We start from the raw sequence: 23,603 nt of genomic DNA on the forward strand, positions 1-23,603 counted from the left end.
AGTAAGGGGGGCTTAATTAATACTCAGCATCGTTGCAACACACAGGGACGCAATTCTTTTTGCTAGGTTTCTGTTCTGCCATTTTATAATCACGACTGCTGTCGGGTTTGGTTTCCATTCCAGGCTTAGGTGACAGCCTGATGGAAGTTTGCACATTCGCCCAATTTCTGGGTGGTTGCTCTGGTTTGCTACCACATTCTAAACATTTGCAGCTTATTTGGAATCGCCATTGAACGCACACGGTTACAGAGACAGTGATGTCTCTGTAATAGGAGTGTCTGGATAGGACGTACTTTAGAGGATTTTTGTGAACTTAAATAGACAGAGTGGGGTTAGTCTGCTGTTTCCTGGGTGAGCTCCATGGCCAGAGAGGGGTCAGCGTCTTCTTCCCTGAGGGAGATACGTTGACAGAGTTGGGTTAGTTGCTCTTACCTGTGTCAGTCACGCAGATACAGGAGGGTCAGCCTGCCATTCCCTGGGCGAATGTCTTTCACAGAGTGGTGACAGATGAAAATATCTGTTGGTTGCCAATGCAAGAGGATACTGTCTTTTTCTGTGCGTTTTCAGTGGGGCATGCTCAGCATTGAAATATCTGTTTTTGCACAAGCAGAGTTTGATTGCCATTCATACTGAGCAACGCTAACAAAGAAAACACGTTTTCGAATTCCTGTGATCAGGTGTTTCAGGAATTGCACATATGGACGAGAAATCTGGCTTTTAACGTGGCGCCGTGGCTTCGCTGGTGAAAGCACCTCCCATCACACGGGTGCCAGCTCATTGTATTGAAAGCTCGTTATTTCTCGCAAATATTGTGTTGCTGATTGAGAAACTCAGTGTCCTGTTTGAATTTCGGTAAGTTCTGATTTCGCGTTCCTGCTCCATTTTCCTGGTTTAAATCCAGTAGTGTATGTTGCTCTTTTTAACTACTATTTTAACCTGGAGATTCTTCCCGCAGTTCCACAAGCACTTCTGCTTCTCATCCTCTTATTCTCATTCCTTCATTCCCAGTTTGGTGGAAATTAAGTGGTGAGGCAGGAGATACAGCAGAATTCCCGGGAAATGTTGTGGTAATGGCACTGACACCACGACATGATCATCCTCATTCTTGCTGTCACCATTTATTCGTTGTACACCAACAGTAAATGCATCCTTGTTCTTCTTCAGCTATCGTGTAATTACTTTCTTTTTTCTGTTGGATAAGGAATTCAACTTTAACTTCGAAAGGGTCTTTAAATTTTGAGGAAGAAATGTCTCCTTGCCTCAGGTCGAAGTGAAAGATGCATTATCCAGAGAATGTGAGACTACTTCGACCGATTCTCAGCAGTTCGAATCTCAAACTGTCTCTGAATGTCTAGGCTTTTCAAAGAACAGAAATGCGAAATGAGGGATATGGACAGCTAGAGTGTCAGAGAATGTGAAAAATGCCCAGTAGGATACAGAGAGAAATATAGAAAAAGAGAGACACATATTGAGGTAGACACTGAAAGAAACAATTCTCCATTCGAAGTGACTGCTAAATAACAGAAAGCAAAAGGAAATGTAGCCATTAAAACATAGCCTTCCACCAGCTCAGGAAAATGAAAGTGGCATGATAACTGATTAAGTCCTTTTAAGATTGTAAATTCGAAGTTTGTAAGCTCAAGAGTGATTTTGATAAATGTCCTGATTCGACAGGTAAGATTATCATTTCCCCAGCAGTATAATCTGGACATCTATAACTAACCTGCTTCTGTCACTCTAAAAAAAATCTGTTTCTCTCTGCAGATGTTGCCAAGTGCAGCGGGTTTCTCTATCAATTCTCGTTTTTAGTTCAGATTTCCAAAACCTGCATCTTTTTGATTTTTGCTAACCTGGCACAAAACCAAGCATTACCAGGTTCGGACCAGTGGTGAGGAATACTGTTACCATGATATATTTGCACAATAAAACATTCATTCCCTGCTCTTGCACTTATTCTCAATGAAATGGCTTTTCCCTTTCATTTCTGATCAGTTTCACTGCAGATTGTTTTCTACTGGTCTTCAAGTTTTGCAGAATGGAAAATCCCATTTGGCCCATGGTGCAGTCTGGTTTAAAGACATTCATCTATTCTATTCCCAGTTTCCAGCTTTGGTCCATAACCTTATGTGTTCTGATGTTTCCAGTGCAAATGGCAGTGAGGTTCTCACTTTGATCTGAGATGACACAACAATGGGATTGAAGTTTGACATAGTCACATTGTGGTATTACCCACGTCGTGTCTTCCACAGAAAGAGACACACAAGAGTGGCAGAGTTCTCAGGATTTGACCAGCTCCTTGTGCTTCACTTCAGCTGTCCACTCCAACATGCAAGTTCAACTGCTAAAAGACAGATTTTGGTTAAACCAAAGCCAGTTCGACAGACAATGAGAGACGTTGCTTTGAGCTAGAATTTAAAGTGGACGAAAGAAACTGTGAATTAGAAAACCCATTTCCTTCCGTTCCTGACAGACAACAGGAATGGACGAACATGCTGCATCCTCGCGATTTTAAATGCGAACCGACAATTCCCTAACTCGACGTAAAAGGCGTGTTACCAATTCCGTCACTGACCCAAAAACCAGGTTTGGCTGTGACAGTTTGTCTATATGTAATGTAAACGCCCACATCATGGAAACAGCAATCACAAGGTGAGAAATCAGCAAATATAATCACCGTCACTGTTTCACTTGGAATTCCACACTCTGTGAACCGTTACCTGTCGCTGTACTTTCATATTTGAAGTTTTTTACATTCCAGACCATGAACTAATTCAGCAAGAAACCACTGGTCATTTCGACCCCGTCATCCAGAATGATGCGAGTTGAACGATGCCTTTCTTGTTGCCGACACATCACCACAGCTCAAAACGAGCTCGTGTTAGCATCAGTCTTTACTTAACTTGCTGCAGTATATCTGCTGAACAACATCAGATTATCACAGCATTGCCTTCTTCAAATTGAAACCAAGGGCGATATTATGAACCGACTTGGAAACTTGGAGAGAGAAAAGCTGCTGAGAAGACGATTATGACGTGAAGAGCGGGCACAGGCGTTTGTACAGGTCAGGTCCCAAATGCTATTGCAGTATCAATGGACATCCCTGCATACGAGTCTGAGTTTATATTGCCCAGAACAGGCTTTAATTCCCAGTCAGGAAGTGAAGATTTAAGTCTCTTCTTGTGAATTATCCGAATGAAAACTAAATCCTGGTTGCACACAGAACACACACAGGGAACCTGCCAGAGCAATTCAGTCATCGATCAGCATCTGTCTGGAAGGACAATGGCAGCAAATACAAGCGAAAGCTATCACCGCAATTATCCCTCCAAGGATCTCGCGTTTCCCAGTTGAAAATATCTAGCTGTTCCTTCAATGTCACAAGGTCTAAATCCTTACCTCGTGGCATCATACCTGTACCCCGCTACTGAGGACATCCAGGGTTCTGCGGAGTAATTCAAAATCTCAATCTCTCGGGTAATTAGGGATTGACGGTACATCACATCCCATTGAGGCATCACTTTATCCCAATAATGCGTTTCCTAAAGCTGCAGTTTCTAAGGAAAGACTTGCAAGCAGTTCGGAATAAGTTGAGAAGTGGAACGGACGAGGGGAAAATATGAAAGGCAATGATGACTGGGAGGCATGAGACAGCAAGTGAGTGAGGAGCTGGCGTTGCAGCGTTCAATGTCAGTGTCAGTATTTACTGACCACTATTCACTCTGATTCACACACCACGCCTTAACAATTCACCACAATGAGACCATTCCTCTTAGTGTGAGTTTCCCTTTGCGGATATTAATACGGTTAAAGGTGTTCTAGACGATGGACAGATCTTCGTTATCCTGTCAGTTTAAACAGTCTAAATTATCAGTTTGAAACAAAAACAATAAGAAATTGCCTCTCCCTGTGCATTTTCAGTGGAGAATATCCAGCTTTGAAATCTGCTGCATAAACGGAGGTTGTTTTAAATTTTCTCCGAGTAACTGTGAAACACACAAAAATGAATCCGAGTTCCTGTGTTCGAATAGTCAAGTAAATGCACGCATGGTTTTGAATCGTTGAGCTTGGGCAGTCCCTCAGCCTTAGTTCGTGAAAGTTCCTGTGAATATGGGATCAAATCCTGACATCTCAATGTTTATAGGTCTTTCATGATAAACAGAGTTCCCGTCTTCACCTGTGGTTCTGGTCGTGGTGCGAATTCAAATCAATGACTGGATCGAGGTGAAAGTTAAAAGACAGCTCCTTCGACACCTCTGCCACGCTGCCACACAAACACCCGCAACCACGTTTTTGAGGATGAGTGTTTCAGCATCGCCTCACTTCAGGCACTTTAACACACGCCCTTTCAATGGCGAACTTGGCGCAAGTTCGATAATATGTATGAGGATGTTGCAAGGCTTACAGTGTTAGGATTGTGGCGTAAAGCTGAATAGGATATGATAATTTTCCCTGGAGCTTGAGGGCTTAGGGATGGGCTTACAGAGGTTTGTATAAATATGAGGGAGACTGCAGAGTAAATGGTCAATCAATATTTCTTCCCAAGACAGGCATGTTCAAAACAAGGGAACACAGGTTTAAGGGGAGAGTGGTAAAATTTAAAAGGGATCTGAAGGACATTGTTTTTTCACACAGAATGTTTTGCGTGTTTGGAATGAATTGTCAGATTTAGTGGTGGAATCTGGTACACTCTCAACATTTCAAAGGCATATGAATCTTTGTACTGACAGGAATGTTGAAAAAGAATAAACGTGAAAATTTGGCAAATAGAGTGGTTGAGATGCTGCAGTGGCGATCAACAGTGTGAATAGGCATTCATCACTAAGTCAGTGCGTTGCGGTAGTTTTCTGGAAGATGGTTAGATAAGATTCCCTACAGTATAGAAACAGGCCCTTCCGTGCAACTGGTCCACACCGACCCGACAACGAGTAACTCACCCAAATGGTGCTTTCAACGTACTGGCGCCTTAGTGCACCAATACGTCCAGGAAAGTGCTCAAGTAACATGAATCAGAACTGACTAACAATGAACCATGGAAAGTGAAGATTACCAGTTACAGTCTCGATTAGATGAGGTTAATAATTGGGCTGATGTCTCCACCGGATCGAGAGGACCAATCACCAGCCTCTCTCATCAGGACAGAAATTAAGGAAATTAGGGAAAAGTAACCACGTTTCATATCGAAATTTCCCTCCTTTTCGCAACAACAACAGAAAACTGCGAGCACATTCAATGTAGAACCAAATTTCACATCAACAGGGAAATAAATATCTCCAGACACTTTCAGAAAAACGGTGAAAAAACAAAATTGTCTGGAATATGAAAGATTGTCGCAGCCTGTTTTTGAGTCGTATATTATGCTGGTGGCCTTTCGATCTGGAGGGGAACGTGACAACTACAGCAGAAGGGGAAAACATGGGCACTGACATGTTGGTTGTTTTCTGCTGTGCCACATCACAGCCGAGTTAGAAGAAATGACTGCTTTTTTTTCTGTTCAACTTTAACAAAACCCATCCCTGCAAAACATTGCCAGCTTAATGCATTAGCACACGTGGCCGCACAAGGATGCAAACACAAGCCTTCTTAAGAAGTGGAATCTGAAATCAGTGTCTCAGGTTGCTCAGCCACGCGAGCACACAGGCCAAAACCGGAAACCCAAGAGCATGTACCTGATGATACCCTGCAGCATACTCACAACAACGGCACCATTTCTGCAGAATAAGCGGTGGGAAGGAATTGCTCTATCTGAACGGTCGTGCTTGTTGTACTCATCAGCAAATCTGGCTTTGAATTTGCTAGCCCATACCTGTTACCATGCTGAAACGGAATGCAATTCCGATTAGTCGCTGTATGAAACTTTGTTCATTTTCTCTCCTCAGATAAAGTGATCACTGGAGATGATGAATTCTGCTCCTGCCAGAAACGCCGACTCACCAGCTGCTCGGATGAACTGAAAAACTGGGTTTGCACTGGAATCAGAGAATGGCAGAACGCGAAGCAAGATTATTCAAAACCCAGACCCAATAAGAGTTCCAATTTTCCGTTTGTTTCTCCATAATAGTGCATTATCCAGCAGAGCCATGAGCAACTGCCACCAGCCTGCAAGCTGAGTTGGAAACCTATGTGGGAATCAAGGAAATGCGACTCACTTATTGTCGGTAAATCAAACAGTTCTCACTTTGCGGTGTTCAAAAATTAGTTTCTATACATATTCAGGGAAGGTCAAAGGCGATCTGAGATGTCAGAGAGGTGGTCACTGTTCGTGATTGCTCTTTGTTCGAGTTGTGAAAATGTTTCCCGCTTTAGTCACATTCACGTTCCTTGTTGATGACTGAATCAGACAGAAGGTGTTTCACCAGAGCTGCACTTGACTTGCATTCCTCTCCCTCGCTGTCATACTTTCCTGGAAATTTGTGAAAACAAGAAAACAAAATACATACTGTGTCATTCGGCAGCCTGTCTGTGATTTCCTCATTTTTAGTTACAACATGGCTTTGACTTCAGGCCACACGGTAATATTAGTAACAGTATGAGAACAAGAGTCGATAGTTCATCTGTGCCTGCAAATCTTTTCATTCCTGTTGTTGACTGAACGAACTGTATCCGTGTCTGCTGCTTCGAAACTCGAATATGTAAACTGCTCCAAACTATGATTGAGGATTCCTGGTTTTGGTTGACACACGTTGAGAAACGCCAGACAGCGTTCAAATGAAGCTTTCAGAGCACATTTTCGGATGCATTTGACAGAGACTAACATCATGAATCCAGTGTTCGCTGTGACAGAAGGAAATGAATGCTCTCCTTGCGACTGATCCAGGCCACCTTCGCATGTCAAGCAAATGCGGTACTGTTGTTACAGAAAGGATCAGTGCCCGTTAACTGTGTCCTTAAAGTGGACATTATTGAAAAAAATAAAGAATAACATGTTGAAATATCCAGGAAATATTGGCTGAAAAGGCGCAGACAATTTTCCCTGCAGCGCCAAGACAGAGGAACATATGTAACGGCACTCTTAAACAGGATGGCCAGCAGTGATATAGACATCGCCACATATGAAGGACCACTGCAAATAGAAATTTGAAAATGAATTTCACGCAGCAGGTATTCGGAATTATATTCTTTTCACCGCTACGGTAGTATTGGGCGAGTAAATTCAAAACAAGGTTTGCTGATAAGAATGTAATAAAACCCCATCGATCATGATATGAAAGACTGTCGTCCGTAAAGAGAAAACAACAATGTTTCTTCTAAGCTTTGTACTGGGCGACTTTCGCACAAACTGATACTGCTTCTCCCCAGAAAAGATCAGGGCCCGCGGCATGCAATCTTAGAAATGGTGACCATCAGTGCTGGAAACATCCCTGCATGTTCAGAACAAGGAAGAATACATATCGAATAAACGCATAGATGGCAATTAATTGGACTTGTATTCCCTTTCACCACAACAGCTAGAATTTTCGGGGATATACAGAGTAAGGTTTACTGACCAGGTCAGAAAGCAATTACCTCCACATATCTTGACACACAAGCCTATCTTTCTTTCTGTTCGTTTTTTTTGAAGCGTCGATCCTTTCCGTCGGAGATGAAGAGGATTACTGCTCCCCCGCAGGATCACAGTGGGGCCAGAGACGCAATCGAGCTGCTCAGAACAGTTCGTGTTTGCCGAGAATCATTGAAACTGAGATTGATGACACGTAGACATGGTATAACAGCTGCTAACACATGTGGAGGGTTTTGCGACGGATTAGGACCCACTCTGGGGAAAAGACTGCATCCTAAGACTGGTTAGTAACTGTTCAGGGAGAGGACTGGAGAATGGGGTTAAGAATGATATAAGCCAGAATCGAATGGCGGAGCAATTTCATTTGTTGATTCTGAAACAGAAGATGAGAGTGATCCTGGACCAATCAGCTCTCCCATTTTCTGGGAATATTTGACTTACCCGTTCGATGAGATCACGTCTGTCCCACACTGAAATCTCAGAATCCTTCCCCACCCCCACCCTCGTTACTGGCAATAAACTGTTAATTACATAAACTTATATGAACACACAACAAGAACATTTGCATAACGTTCAGGAAGAGTTCCGTTCCGTTCCATCAGCATATTCTGAATCAGTTAACTTTTGTACAGGACCCATGAGACATTGAGCCGTCTCTGTCAGACCACTAACAAATGACCATTCGCGTTCTGTGTCTTTGAACAGTTTGGTTGGTACACGGATGTAGTGGAATCTCACGTTTTGAAATGGACATCATTCATAGTATTTTCAGCTGCACTGGTAAAGTTGTCTCTGGCGCTTCCAGTAAAGTGCAGACACTTTTCACTCAGAAACCGACATGTGATCAAAGCAGGAGGACATATGTGTCAACGAAAGCAACAAGAATGCTCCACCAGCGTTGGCTTGCAATTCTGTATGTGGAACGAAGAGCTGGAACTCTATTAAACAGCGAAAACGACTGTTGTGGGGCTTGGACGCACGACTCTCTAATTAAACACATCACATTGCACCGAACTGAGATATCCAGGGTTGGCACACGATGCATTAGTTTGTTATTTCATTCTGAGCAGAATTCACCTGGCACAGCAATTTGCAAAGATCCAGCTCATTTCTCCCAATCACAAATAACATCATTCACATCTTTCACTTTTGTTATTTCTTCAAAACATTACAATCTATCTAACACTTGTCCCGGCATTTAAGATTCAACCCGAATATTTTCATATGAAGTGATTTCCAGTCACTCTGGCAGACAGTAAATCAGTCGAAAAATTACCAAAAGAAACCCAACCATTTCTGTATACGGTGTTGGGAATTTCCCATCTGCTGACAAGACAGAGTGCTCACAATCAACATTTTCTTTGTTGTTCCTGCCTAAAACGTTTACCGCTTCTTATTTTCAAGACAGGAGTTTTGTTTATAACACATTCCAAGAACAGGAACAACCTTCCAATCTCCTGAAGCCGTTTCCAGTTTAATATGGAAGTTTTGCTCCTTTCCCACGGGAAGTGCATGTTAATGAGGAAGGAGTTTCCACGAGCTGTGTCCCAGGGTTCAGCAGGAAGCCGCTAATTGCAGCTGCAGTGGCCGCTTTCAGTTGGCATCGGCGGGTTGGAAAACGTGGTGTCGTATTCTGCTGCATGTAAACGCCTTGCTCCCTGTGGACTCGGGGTGAATCATGGATGAGTTTTCGGAACAACACTGCCTTCCAGTCTCTGGCCATCTGCAATCTAAGGAAAGAGAAACAGAGTTATTTGTTCAGTTCGAAGTCCTGGGCAATGTGAAAGATGGAACAGTTCTGATACAAAATTGGAGACTGGGAAAATGGTTGGAGAGGAAGTAATAAAAGAGAAGCTGAATATAAAGTTGGAAGTCAGGAGACATTCAATAAAAAGGAAGAGTGTGCAAAAGCAGGTGGAGATGCACATGGAAAAGAAGTGTCACTAGTCCCGAAGTCTTAAATCAATTTTTATTTCCAAGATGCCACCAGACCTGCTGAGATTTTCCAGTAATTTCATTTGTTGGTTTAGAAACAGAAGATGGCAGTGATCCTGGACCAAACATCTCTCCCGTGTTCTGGGGATATTTGACTTACTGTGTCTATGTCCCACACTGAAACCTCACGATCCTGCCGCACCTCCACCCTCATTGCTGACAATATACTGTACATTACGTAAAACACAAGAAGAACAATTGCAAAACGTTGAGGGAGAGTTCGCTTCTGTTTCCATCAGAGCAATCTGAATCACTGAAAATTGGTTCAGGACCCATGTGATATTGATCCGTCTCTGTCAGACCCCTAGCAAGTGGCCATTCGCTTTCCGTGCCTTTGAACACTTTGGGTGGTGCACGGTTGGTTTGGAACCTCACGTTTTGAAACGGACATCATACATTGCATTTTCGGCTGCACTGATAAATGTGTTTCTGGTGCCTCCAGTAAAACGGAAACAGTGTTCACTCAGAAATCGACGTGTGATCAAAAGCAGGCGGACAGATGTGACAATGATAGCAGCAAGAACATTCCCCTGCGAAGGTTTGCAATACTACACGTGGAACGAAGAGCCGGAATTGTATTAAGCAGTGAAAGCGCCCATTGTGAGGCTTGCACCCACCAACCACAGATTAAGCATCTCACACTGCACCGACTGAGCTAACCAAGCACGGTGCACTGTGGATTAGTTTACTATTATATTGCGAGCACAATTCATCAGCAATTTGTTAGGATCCAGTTCATTCCTTCTAATCACAAAAATATCATCCACACCTTTCACTTCAGTTATTCCTTCAAAGCATTACAATCGATTCAGCACTAGTCCCGGGATTTAAGGTTCAACCTTAATATTTTTACCCATAATATTTTTACTCTCACCTTTATATCGCTGATGTGATTTCCAATCACTCTGACAGACAGTAAATCAGTCGGGAAATTACCTAAGGAAACCCAATCATTCCCGTTTACAGTGTTGGGCATTTCCCATCTGCTGACGAGACAGAGTCGTCTCAATCAACACTTTCTTTGTTCTTTGTACCTAAAACCTTTACCACTTCTTATTTTCAAGTCAGGAGTTTTATTTATAACACGTTCCAAGAATTGGATCAACATTCCAATGCTCTGAAGCCCTTTCCAATTTAACGTGAAAGTTTTGCTCCTTTCACACGGAAAGAGCTGTTACTAAGGATAGAGTTTCCACGAGTTGTTTCCCATGGCATGGCAGAATGTCGCTGATTGAAGCTGCAGTGGCCGCTTTCTCTTGGCATCGGGAGCTTGGAGAAAGTGATGTCGTATTCTGCTGCGTGTAAACATCTCACTCCCTGTGGAGTTGGGGTGAATCATGGATGAGTTTTGCCGGTTACAATGTCAATACATGGTCGGGGTAAATGGCTGTGCTGAAATATTTGAGGCTTATGCCCTGGGTGGGCTCGAACCACCAACATTTCTGCCAACTGCGCTGACGATTTGAGATACAGAAACTGGAAACGCAGATATCCAAAAGCAAAGTTATCGACGGGATATGAGGATATGTCGGACAGCAGGAACTTGCGTTGTTTTCAGAGACAGTTGCTGATTTTATCACCGAGAGGGGAAGCAGACTGAGGAGCTGCAAACACTCAAATTAAAAGGCATCCACACATGCGCAGTTCTCTCACATACATCGCCACATAGTAGCTCACTTACGATGCTGGTATTTGAAGCCACGATTCGATAGAAACTGAAGCTTAAAAATCCGGCATATTAGACGGCTTGACCACGCTACTACACAAAATCCAAAACTCAGATTTGTTATGACTAGTGTTTCAGCATCGATTCACTTCAGGCACTTAGAACTCGCAAATTTTGTAACGAAATTGGCGTAATTTAATAAGAAAGACCAAAGAAAATGTACAGGCAAGGAACAGGCCCTTCATCCATTCAAGCCTGAGCCGATCCAAATGTACTGTTTAAACCTGTCAACCACTTCCAAAGCATCTGTATCCCTCTGCTCCCCACCAACTCATGCATCTGTCCAGACGCATCTTAAGTATATCTACCGTGATTACCTCTCCCGGCTCTGCTGGGAACGCGTTCCAGACACCCACCACCCGCTGTGTCAAGTAGTTGCCGCGTGTATCCCTCTTAAACTATTCACCTCTCACCTTGAAAGCGTGACCTCTCGGTATTTAATCCTTCAACCTTGGAAATAAAACTTTTCTCTATCGACGCTGTCTGGACGCTTCATGATTTTGTAAACCTCAAAACGGTCCCCCTCAAACTCCTTTTTTCGAATGAAAACAAACCTAACCTACGCAACCTCTCTTCCTAGATTGCACCTTCCATACGAGGCAACATCCGCTTAAACCTTTTACGCGCCCTCTCCAAAGCGTCCACATCCTTTTGGTAATGTGGCGACCAGAAATTTACACAGTATTCGAACTGTGGCCAGACAAATGTATTGTTCAATTTTAACATGACTTTCCAGCCATTCTATTCAATACCCCGTCCAAATTAGCCAAGCATACTATATGCCTGCTTGACCACTCTATCCACCTGTGCAGCAACCTTCAGTGTATAATGGACCTGTACTATCAGATCTCTCCATCCATCAACTTTCTTTTTCCCCAAAGCTCTTCCGTTCCTTGTATAACCCCATCTAGAATTAGACTAACCGAAATGTGTCACCTTATATTTGTCTGTTTTGAACTCCAGCTGCCACTTTTATGCCCAATTTCCAGTATATTTATATCCTCCTTTATTCTTTAACAGTCACTTATACTTTCTGCTCTCCAGAGATCTTCGTGTCATCTGCAAACTTCCTGATCATTCCAACAGTGCTCTCTTCCAGATCATTAATGTATATCTCAAACAACAGTAGCCACAACATTGACCCCTGTGGAGCACTACTGCTCATCTTTCTCTATTTCCCGAAACTCATTCAACTGCCACTCTCTGTCTCCTATTGCTCAACTAATTCTTTATCCACCTGTCTAGAACACCCTGCACACCATGTTACTTTACGTTCTGTATTTGATTACCTTATCTAACTCCTTACTATAGTGCATGTATGTGACATCAACAGTCTTTCCTTCATCTATCAACTTGGGCACTTCCCCGAAAAACTCTATGCCTCTCACTGATATGCACATTATTTTCTAAATATGAATAATCCTATCCCTCAGTACCTTCTCCAGCAACTTTCCCAACACTGATGTTAGGCCCATTGTTCTGTAGTTATCCGGAATATCCCTATATACTTCTTGTACAGGGGACAATATGAGCAACGTTCCAGTCAGCCAGAACCTCACCTGTGCTGAAAGATGCCACGAGGATATCTGTCAGTGCCCAAACTATTTCCTCTCTCACCTCACTCAGGAACCAGGGATAGATCCCATCCGTCCCTGGGGATTTGTCCACATTAATTACCACTAGCCTGCCCAACACAGCTTCCCTACTTATGTCAACATGATCCAGACAAATCAAATGTCTTACTCTAGACTCAACATGCATCATGCTCCTCTCCTCAGTGAACACTGATGCAAAATAATCATTCAGAATCATACCCACTCTCTCAGATTCGACATCCAGCCTTCCTTCATTTTCCTTAAATGGACCAATCCTTTCTCTGGTTACCCGTTTGCTTCTTATATATGAATAATAGGCTTTGGGATTCTCCTCAATTGTACTAGCGTGAAGTTGCTTCATGACCCCTTTTAACCCCCTTCATTCCTCGTTTAAGACTTGTCCTACTCTTCTCATGTTCCTCCAGGGACCATTATGTTCTTAGCTGCCGGGGCGTTATGTATGCTTCCCTTTTCCTCTTGGCGAGTCGTACAATTGTCCTGTCATCAACAGTTCACGAATATTGCCTTTCACATCCTTTGCCTTCAACGGGACATGCCTATCCTGCACTATATTTAACCTATCTTTGAAAGCCTGCCACATATGAACTGTGGACCTTCCTCCAAATAGCTGTGTCCAATCTACATTTCCGACCTCCTACATAATTTTGATATAATTAGCTTTGGCCCAGTTTAGTACTCTTTCCTCAGGACCACTCTCATCTTTGCCAATGAGTATTCTAAAACTTACAGAATATTGGACACTTCCCAAAGAAATCACCCACGGCAACTGCTATCACCAGCCCTGGCTTGTTCCCCAATATCAGTTCCAATATGGCCTATTCCCTCGTCGGACTATTGATATACCGCTCCAGAAAACTCACCTGGAGGCTTCTGACAAATGGTATACCATCCAGACCTCTGACGCGAAGAGTATCCCGGTCAATGTTGGGAAAACGGAAATCTTCAATCAACACTAAATTATTGCCTCTACGTCTTTCTATGGTCTGTTTAACTATTTTTTTCTTACACCTCACGCTCACTATAATACAGCCCCAAAAATCTGACCTCACCCTTCTTATTTCACTGCTCCATCCATAGTGTCTCACGACCCAAGCCCGACATGGTGTCCTCCTTTCACACAGCCATGATATCATCCCTGACCAACAATGCAACACCTTCCCCTTTTTTCCCTCCCTGTCCCGTCTGAAGCAACTATATCCTAGAACATTTGGTTGCCAACCATGCCCTTCCTTCAAATAAATATCTGTGACCGCAATAACGTCATATTCCCAGGCACCAACCTATGCCCTAAGTTCATCTGTCTATACTCCATGCATTAAAGTAGATGCATTTCAGGCCAAAGTTCTTTTGCATTCATCTGCTCTCTGTCTACTCTTCCCATTACTAATGCTATCTTCCTGATTCTTCGCGTTTCCAGTTTCCACCTCACTGCCCACTTGTTTACTCTTGTGGTTCCCAGCCCCCTGCCACATTAGTATAAAACCTCCCCAACAGCTGTAGCAAAAACTCCCGAAAGGACATTCGTTCCCGTCTGGTTCAGATGTACATAGTCAATTTTCTTATAGTCCCACATTCCCCAGAACTGGTCGCAAACTCCAACAAATCTGAAATCCGCCATGCAGCACCATTCCTCAAGTCACGTGTTCATCGTGCCTTTTTTTATTCATTTCTACGCTGGTAGTCACATGGCACCGGTAGTAATCCCGAGACTACTACCTTTGAGGTCCTCCTCTTTAATTTCTCTCCTAGCTCCCTGAATTCTCCCTGCAGGTCCTCATCTCGTTTTTTTTTCGTTGGTGCCTGGATGCATCAAGACAACTGGCTGTTCACAATCCCCTTTTCGAATGCTCTTCAGCCGATGGGCGACATCCCTCGCCTGAGCACCTGGGAGGCAACATAACTCTCCAGAATTGCTGATGCTCCACATTGAGTCCACCCGCAGCTCCAGAGTGACCACGCGGTCAAACAAGTGCTGCAGCTGGACACACTTCTTGCAAGTGTAAGTTTAGCAAACCTTTCCAAGGATTTGCAAGGTTTGCACTGCTTGGACATGAGAACGAAACTGAATAAGCTTCGTCAGATTCCCAGGAGCTTCAGTGCTTAGATATGGCCTCACAGAAGCTTTTAAAATCATGAGGAAGACAGACAAAGTAAATAGTCAGGGAGCACTTTTTCACAAGACACGCAAGTTCAAATCTACATAGCAAACATTTAATGCGAGAGAGGAAACATTTAAAAGGGATGTGAGGAACACATGTTTTTCACACAGAACTTTGTTTGTGTGGAATGAATTGCCACATTTAGTGGCAGAGTCTGGTGCACTCACAACATTTCTCTGGCATCTGAATGGGTTTATAGATAGGAAGACGTCGGAGAGATAAGGCAAAAATATTGGCAGATATGTATGGATTAATTTCGGTTATCTACTCAGCAAAGGCAAGTTGGATCACAGGAGTTGTTTCCATGCTCGACAACTCTGAGATGCTCCAGCCACCGGCAACGGTTTGAATACACCATTTGCAAAAAAAACGCATGATGTTTGTTACTCAGTCAGCGAGTTTGGCTATTTTGTTTGGAGGGTGGATGGGCCCAACCGATCCAGAGATGAAGGTTTTCCGGATATTTGCTTCCAATGAACATTCTTCTTGACACTTTCCCAAGTTCGCCATCAAAGATTTTGGCTGAAGAAAAATACCTCCCATATCGCATTACCCAATTTGCTCTCCAGCGAATCCAAAAACTGACAGCTCTTAACGTGGAACAGAATTAAAACTGAAAAGGCAGTACCATGATCAGACACACCGAAGCTTAAGTGCTGTCTGTGAGGCACTGTGAGTCGTCTCTGACATGAACCGCTCGCACAAGTAACAGCGAGGCAATTCCAAACCAACTGGAGATTTAGTTTATTGCCAAGGCCCAGAAAGTGCTCAAGTATCATATAAAAAAAAGAACAACAACGAACCATTAAAAGTGAACATTTCCAATTATATCCGTGATTAAATTAGGCCATCAATGCGCCGGTGCCATCTAATCGAGGGAACCAATCACATTTCTCCCTCACCAGGACAGTAACGAAGGAAATGAAGGAATAGCAACGTTTCACATCGCGATTGCCCAGCTTTTCGCCACAGCATCAAAAAACGGTGAACAGATTCAATGCAGGATCTTCTTTCGAAATAACGGTGAAATAATTATGTCTAATCACTTTCAGAATAAACGGGGAGCAACACAAGTTTTCTGGAATATGAATAACCAACATAGACTACTTGGGTCCCAGATTATACTGATGCACAGACTTTCATATGAAAAGGTACCTTGGGTGATTGCCCTGCACCCAGAAGTCGTCTGGCTGCCTTCTGTTTGCCCTGTCACATTAAACTTGTGCTGTTCTCATCGAATTTGTAGTTCTTGCCATTTGTCCGTATTGCTACTAGGGTCGTGGCAACTCGTGACTGCCACACACATACTTTGCCAAAATTGGATTGTCCCGCAACGTGATTCGCAGTGCACGAACTTCGCAATGAGGATATGCCACGCGGCAAGTAAAAAAGCACGCTTCCATTTATTAAAGTAAGTTTCTGGGAACTGACAACCAGATTCCTCCTTACACTCGGAATTATGACAACACATAAACCAACAGCCTCTCTCAGAGACAAGCGACAAATGCCCATCTTGTGCCGGACAAACATAGTTGACAAGATTGCACGCAGGGACTGCACAGTAAACTAGAGAGGAGAAGCAGACAGACGACCATCGAGCTGCATTCATGCAGTTCTGTTACCCTGTAAACCCCATGTACAGCTGTTCCTTGCAGGTACACACAGGGCACTGAGTGTCTCTGACTCCGGGACTTGGAACTAGGATTATATGACCGTCTGCAGCACTGGTTACTTCCTTGTGTGAGCTAACTCCCGATGGAACATATGTAAAACATGATAGCTCATTGAGAAATAAATCCAAAATAGTACCCAAGAGACGTATTTCTGTTGTGCTTCAGGTCCAAGAACACCCAGGTCAATAGCTCCCTTGCTTACCTCTGCTGGTCATGTTTGCAAAGAGATCTAGCAAATTGCCAAGTTTGATTTTCCTTTCAATCAACAATTTTGACTCAGTTTGGCTGCAAATATCTTTTCATAACTTTGTGCTTTTCTTCTTTTACATTAGTGTCTCGCACCTTACAAATGACAGCAGAGTTAGGAGATTGAAGCATTTAGCCCATCAAGTCAGCGACAGCTTTCAATGAGATCATGGCTGATTTGGCTAATGCTCAACTCTGCTTTTTAGTCAGTACTCATGGCCGAGTGGTTTAGGTGATAGGTTAAAAATCCATTCAGGTTTCCCTGCGCAGGTCCGAATCCAGCTGACTCCGCTATGAATGACTTGCTGCTGGGCGAAATTTCACTCAAACTTCAGAAAACCTATTTTGCAAACCAGGACGGTAATTGAATTAGACTTTGGAACTCGAGTTCTTCATCAGGAATGTTCCACCTTTAAAAAATTATCTCTCTTTGTCTTTCCAGATACACTGCTCGACACATCGGGTTTCTGCAGTTGTTATTGAACGTCCTGAGCAGAAGTGCTGCTTTTCATTAGATTCCTTTAATCCCTGTCCTCTGTTCTCTGACTCGGGTCAGTGGCAACACTTCTTCCTGCTCGTCAAAGTGCTCATTCCCCACCGCTCCCTCTCCCATCATTACAAACAACCGCAGGAAATTGCCACTTAACCGTCTTTGTTCCAAAGTGAAACTCACCAGCCTCGGGAATCTCTCCACCAAACGGGACTTCTCATCACTGGACATGGTGCATACCAGAGGTTTCCGAATCTTTACTGTGAAAATATTGTCAATTGGCAGTTGGAAAAATGTTAAGGAGCCAAACCAATCCAGGCACCAGCTTTGGGTCTCTTGAGAAACTCTTTGGGAAGTGGAATCAGAGGAGAATGCAGAAGGGTGAGCTGTCGGACCGAGCAGAGGCCAGAATATTGACTCTGATGTTGTCGGGACAGGAACTGGTCTGAGACATTCAAAAAAATTCTCACCCCTGTACATGGGGAATAGAAACTTCATCTGGACTCTGCGACAATGAAAATCTCTGGAACACACAAGGCACTGAGAGGCAAAAAGGGAGATTATCCCTGATGGAGGTGAATTGGTTCCCAGTGACATGGGTGCGTCTGTCTTGGGGGTATCAGACAGTTAAAATGTCTCCATAATGAATGGTTCAGTCTTTCATTTGGAAAAGTAAAACTGATAGAGGACAGTAGTCGTTCAGGGAATGGCACATTAAATTTGGAATTCAGTCACGGACTGCTTTGGAGGATCGTCGAATTTGTTAGGTTGGAAGTTTCAGCGCATTCGACTGTTAACTGAAACGTCCTTGTGGAACATAGTAAAGAATCTTTCCGTTGAATTAGCAGGATCTATATTGACTGATGGGGCCACAGCAGGCGGCAGGGCGTGGTAACACGAAATAAAAATGCGCTGAGCTCAAACACAAGAAGCATGCTCTTTCGGTATGGTGGATCAATAATACAGCATTTTAAAGAAGTTTAAGCAACGAACCTTCAATGTACAGGACATGCAACGCCAGGATTTGACACCATACTAGTCTCGTTATTACCAGGCGCTTTAACTAATTCATCAATGGTGTCAGCGCAGAAGATGCTGTTCATATCCATGTGTGTATTTAATTTGCTGTTCAATCACAGTAACTTGGACATTTGTTACTTTATTAAAGTTGCTCCATAAGAATTTAAACTAACCTCTGCTGATACAGAAAAGGAAGGATCACACCTGGACATTCTCCAGAGCAAATGCACAGAAAGAGCCAATCTCGTATTGCGTTCATTGCAAACTGATATATTCATCTGTGTAAGCCGACAGGATAAAGAAGATACGTTCATCCTCTCGGGGCCCATTAACCACGTTAATATGCACAGAGGGAATACAACTCCAAGAGAACAGTATCATTGTGGTGAATTGATCAGCAGTGTTGTGTAAGTCAGTGTAAACAGTGGCCAGTATAGGCTGACCCATTAATACCAACAGTGAGCCTTGCATCACCACTTCCTCTCTCACTTACAGCCTCGCGCCCTCCAGTCATCATTGCCTTTCACTTGACTCAAACGCCCTGCTCCACTATTTCTTTCTCCCGATCGCTTGCGGGCGTCCACGTCGAACCTGCAGATGTTCGAAACTCATTCGTGGCGTATCGACGTCACACAATGGCATTGGATTCACTGCCCATCCCTAATTACTCCAGTGATTGAGATGATGAGCTACTGTACAGAAACGTGAGGGAACTGAACATAGAGGTACAGCCAAAATGCTGTTAGCGAGGGAAAGTTCCAGGATTTAGGAATAGCCAGATACTTCCAACTCAGAAAGGCGAGATCCCTGATAGGATATTTGCGGTCACAGTTTTCTCTTGTTTCTGCTGCTATTGTCCTTAGAGATAGATGTAAACAATCACAGGATTGATTCTGGCAACCAAAATAAAAACCCTGCATCTACTGTCGTTTGTGGAAGTGAGTTCCAAACCTCTCCCAAATATTGTGTGTAGAAGTGGTCACTAACATCTGTCCTGAATACTCTGAACCTCATTTTCAGACTCATTGCAGAATCCACAGCTTATCACTTCATTTTAGGGTCCTGCATTACTTCTCTCAGGTCACCACTTAACATTCAAAGTTGTCGCAAAAACAGGCTTCATTTGTATATCAGAAACAGAAATGGCTCAGCATGTCTTACATCATCTGTGTGATAGCAAGAGTTAATGTTTCACTTCCGTTTACCATTCTTTGCAACTGTCTTGCCTGATTTATTATCATACCTACAAACAGTATGAAACCGGAACGGATGACAGAACACAGAGATTAGGAATTTCTGCATTTGCAGTGACATCGGGAGTCTCTATCACTGGAGAATTGTAAGGACACTACTGCTCAGTGAACTGATATCGCACTTCCTGTGTCTAAATAAGGAAACCTGTCAGTGAATTGGAGACTTTATTGTTCAAAATTTAAAACCAAAGAGCAGATCAGCAGCAGACTAAAACAAGTGAAATTGTCATAATGCCTTATAAGGAACGCCAATGAAGACCAGGATAGTGAGAATCACCTTCTCCACATGTTTGAATTGTTTGATGCAGTTTTCTGTGCGACGTTTTCTCTCCCTTCAGGCAACTGACAAGCTCCTTGTTTGAAAATCTGAGTTGATGCATCACCAAAGTGCTACATTGTACTGTGTGTAAGCAGCTTGTGGAGACTGAGACTGTAGCATTGCTCACATTTTTGTTGTTTTTTATTCAAATTTCTAAGAAATGAAGAAGCTTAATAACAAGCTTCATCCCAGTTTTGGAGAAGCATTGCTCATCAGTACATGATAATCAGCTCACGTGAAGATATTCCAGATTTGATATCAGAGACCTAATTCAACCCCTGCAACGATAGATGCCATGAATTCTAAGTTGAAATTCTATGTCTAATGCCTTTAACCCATTACAACTAACCATGGAAAAATTACCTTCCGATTCGCCTCTACCCCTGAGGGATGTAAAGCTGCTATTCTTATTTGCTCCACGATACATGTGACTCCAGACGGACAGAAACTGGATTGGTTGTTGCAGGTCAGTTATCTAAACTCCAGGACCTCACGCCAGGAATTATTCAAGGTTCTGTTCGTTAATAAATGTCCAGAGTTCAGCCGCATTCTTAACTCCTCAACTCCTGAAGCATTCCATTTCACAATGCAGCAGAATTCTGGCAATGTGAAGGCCTGGGCAGACAAGTGAAATGAATTTCACACATCCTGATTAAGATAATCTAATCAACATCTCTGGAAATTCAATGGTGTTGCCATTACCTAGTCTTCAACGAAATAGAATCATACCATCGCTACAGTGTGGAAACGGGTCATTAGGCACAATAAATTCACACGCAACCTCTAAGGATTATTCCACCCACAGCAATTTCCCTTCCCTATTACTTTGCACTGCTCCTGACCAACACATTCTGGAGAACGAGGTACAATTTAGCATATCCAATTTATCTAACCGGCATATCTTTGGACTGTAGTAGGAAACTGGAGCAACCCGAAGAAACCCATGCAGACACAGGGAGAATATGCGAACTCTAAACGGTCGCCTGAGGCTGGAATCAAATCCAGGTCCTTCATGTTGTAAGGCAGCAGTGCTAACCAACGAATCACGAAAGCTAACTTCAAACATTAGTGGAGCCATTCTTCCGAATAAGCCTGATATCAAAGACATACACGTCTCCATAGCAATTGTGCAGCAAAAGGTAGACATAAGTAGACTAGACATACTCCAGCACGTGGCTGAAGGTGATCAGTTTAAGGATAGATGTTTTATCATCATTTATGAGCAGCTGACTAAGCTGCGCTACTTAAAGGCTGCAGCAGGAAGTCCTCAATCAAATATGTTCTTCTTACCATTCGTCCTGCTAAGACTATGGTATGTATCTTCATTTAGGCTATGTTATATATTTCCGGTTACACCATTCTCCTGTTAGAAGGCATCCCCCAAGATTTTATTCAATGACTTTGCCTGTTTGAAGTTTGTAAAGTCTCTCAGATACTGCCAAAACCTCTTCAAGAGGCTTCCCCTCCCAGAATCAGCTCTTGCCTTCGAACTTCCCCTCATTGTCAGTCCTACTCCATAGAAACTAACTGGAGACAAGTACATGTATGATGTCACCGAACAGGCCATCGCCGCGCTTCACCCTCTCCCAGGTAGCAGCACGGCTCAGCGATGGTGATCGATGCCTTGCAAATCCATTTGGGATGATGGGAAGAGTAGTTGTCATCGACCTATCCACGATCAAAATGAACCTGAATCTGAGAAGTTACCATTCCAATCAGTTTGAAGTACATGCATTAAATGTAGATAAATGAGACTAATTCGAATGTTTATTATATAGATTAAGAAACTCAAGATTTGATCTTAATGGTAAAAAGCTGTGATTTCCGAAGCGTGAACACTGAATGCACAACTTTAAATTGCATAAGTGCAGACTTCGAGGTGTAGCTCCTGTGTGAGAATTGGAATATCGTTTGCAGACATTCAAAACGACACCTGGAAACATTATTTATCTGTCGGACTGTCTGGAAAATCGCACGATCGCAATAATTTTCATTAAATCCCAATTGTGTGGAAGTAGACAGTTCGGTCTATCAAGCCCACACCAAAGCAGTGAAGATTATCCCAACAAAAACCACTTCCTAATCGATCCCCTTCCAGTTTCTCACAGCGAAATAAGCTGAAGTTCACATACCGGGACAAGTTGGGTATTTTTCCATTTGAAATTCCACCGAAACTACACAGCTTTCATAATGTGGGACGAAAACTAACGCACACATGGGGGGAATACAAGCACCATACAGAGAGTCGTCACAGGCTGGAATTGAACTGGGTCCCTGGCACCGTGTGGTAGAAGTGCAAAGCACGTTTATTCTTCCGTCAGCTCAATGGGTTCAAGATAAATGACATTTAAACAACTCAGACAAAGTTTTGAAGCATATATCGTCCCTTGAAGTATGTTTTTCTTTTAAATTGAACCACATTTCAAAATACATACATTGCAAGAGAACCGCTTGAACCTTCAGATTTCATCACGAACAACAAAAGTTCAGAATTACATGCCGCAACAGGAGGAAATGAGCTTGAACATAGTGTGGAGGGGAAAGTGCGTGTAGTGGTGTTTCCGTGTACCTGCTGTGGAGGTTGCGGTTTTGGATTGCGATGGACCAATTCAGAAATCACACCAGGTTATAGATGCACATGTTTATTTGAAATAACAAGATTTCGGACCAGAGCCCTTTCGTTAGGTGAAATGGGAGGGAATAACACAGAACACTGAATTTAAGGGAAGAGAGATCAAGGGCAGACAGATCAAAATATCAGGCAAATTGTGGGAGCGGAGTGTCAAAGACTTAGTCTCTGCAAGTGAACAAGAGTGTCCGACAGTGTGAGTAATGTGTCAATAACTGAGTGCCAACAGAATGGTTGACTTATGATCCAACAAAGTGAGGCAGAGAGATAATTACAAACCGTTAAAATAAAGTCGTACTGGAGACAAATCAAGGCACTGGAATGACATGGAACAGAAACAGAAGCAACTGGAAAACCGCTCCACAACAACAACGCCAGAGGAAGGGACACCAGCTCCGAAACATTAACTCTCATGTTCCTCCACGGATGTCCCCAGAGCAGCGAAACACCTGCCCCCTTCGCCACGATGCCCCAGTCCCGTTCCCCCACCCCGCCAAGTAACCCTTGCCCTTGCTACTTTTTTACAGCATTCCCAGTTCTTCTTATTTGCCTTTGCCTAGAGTGGCATGCCGCGAGACTGACCCAAATTATCAGTTAGGCAATATTGAACAAAGTGATTAAGGTAGAGAGACAATAACAACTTGTCACCGTGATGCTGTGAAAACAGAACAATTAAGGAAGATTTCAAGATACAGAACAGTGTGGTGGGTCACATGTGGTGTGACATTAACCGAATATCATGGTTGATGCCATCACCACAGCGAAGGCAGTTGGCGATCCAATTCTGTTTGTCGATATTGCGTTGTTGTGTATCTCGAAAGCCGCCTTGGCCGACATTTAGTCGAAGATTGAAATGTCCTTGATTGCTGAACTCTTCCCCGACTGGGTGTGAATTATGCTGTCTCGCAATTGTTATGGCGTTACCATTCATCCATTGGCACACCATCTGCATGGTCTCGCCAATAGACCATGATGGGTA

The sequence above is a fragment of the Chiloscyllium plagiosum genome, unplaced genomic scaffold (genome assembly GCF_037043375.1).
Source record: "Chiloscyllium plagiosum isolate Xiang-an unplaced genomic scaffold, Cpla_swu_hap1 HiC_scaffold_13, whole genome shotgun sequence".
In the NCBI taxonomy this organism is placed as follows: domain Eukaryota; kingdom Metazoa; phylum Chordata; class Chondrichthyes; order Orectolobiformes; family Hemiscylliidae; genus Chiloscyllium; species Chiloscyllium plagiosum.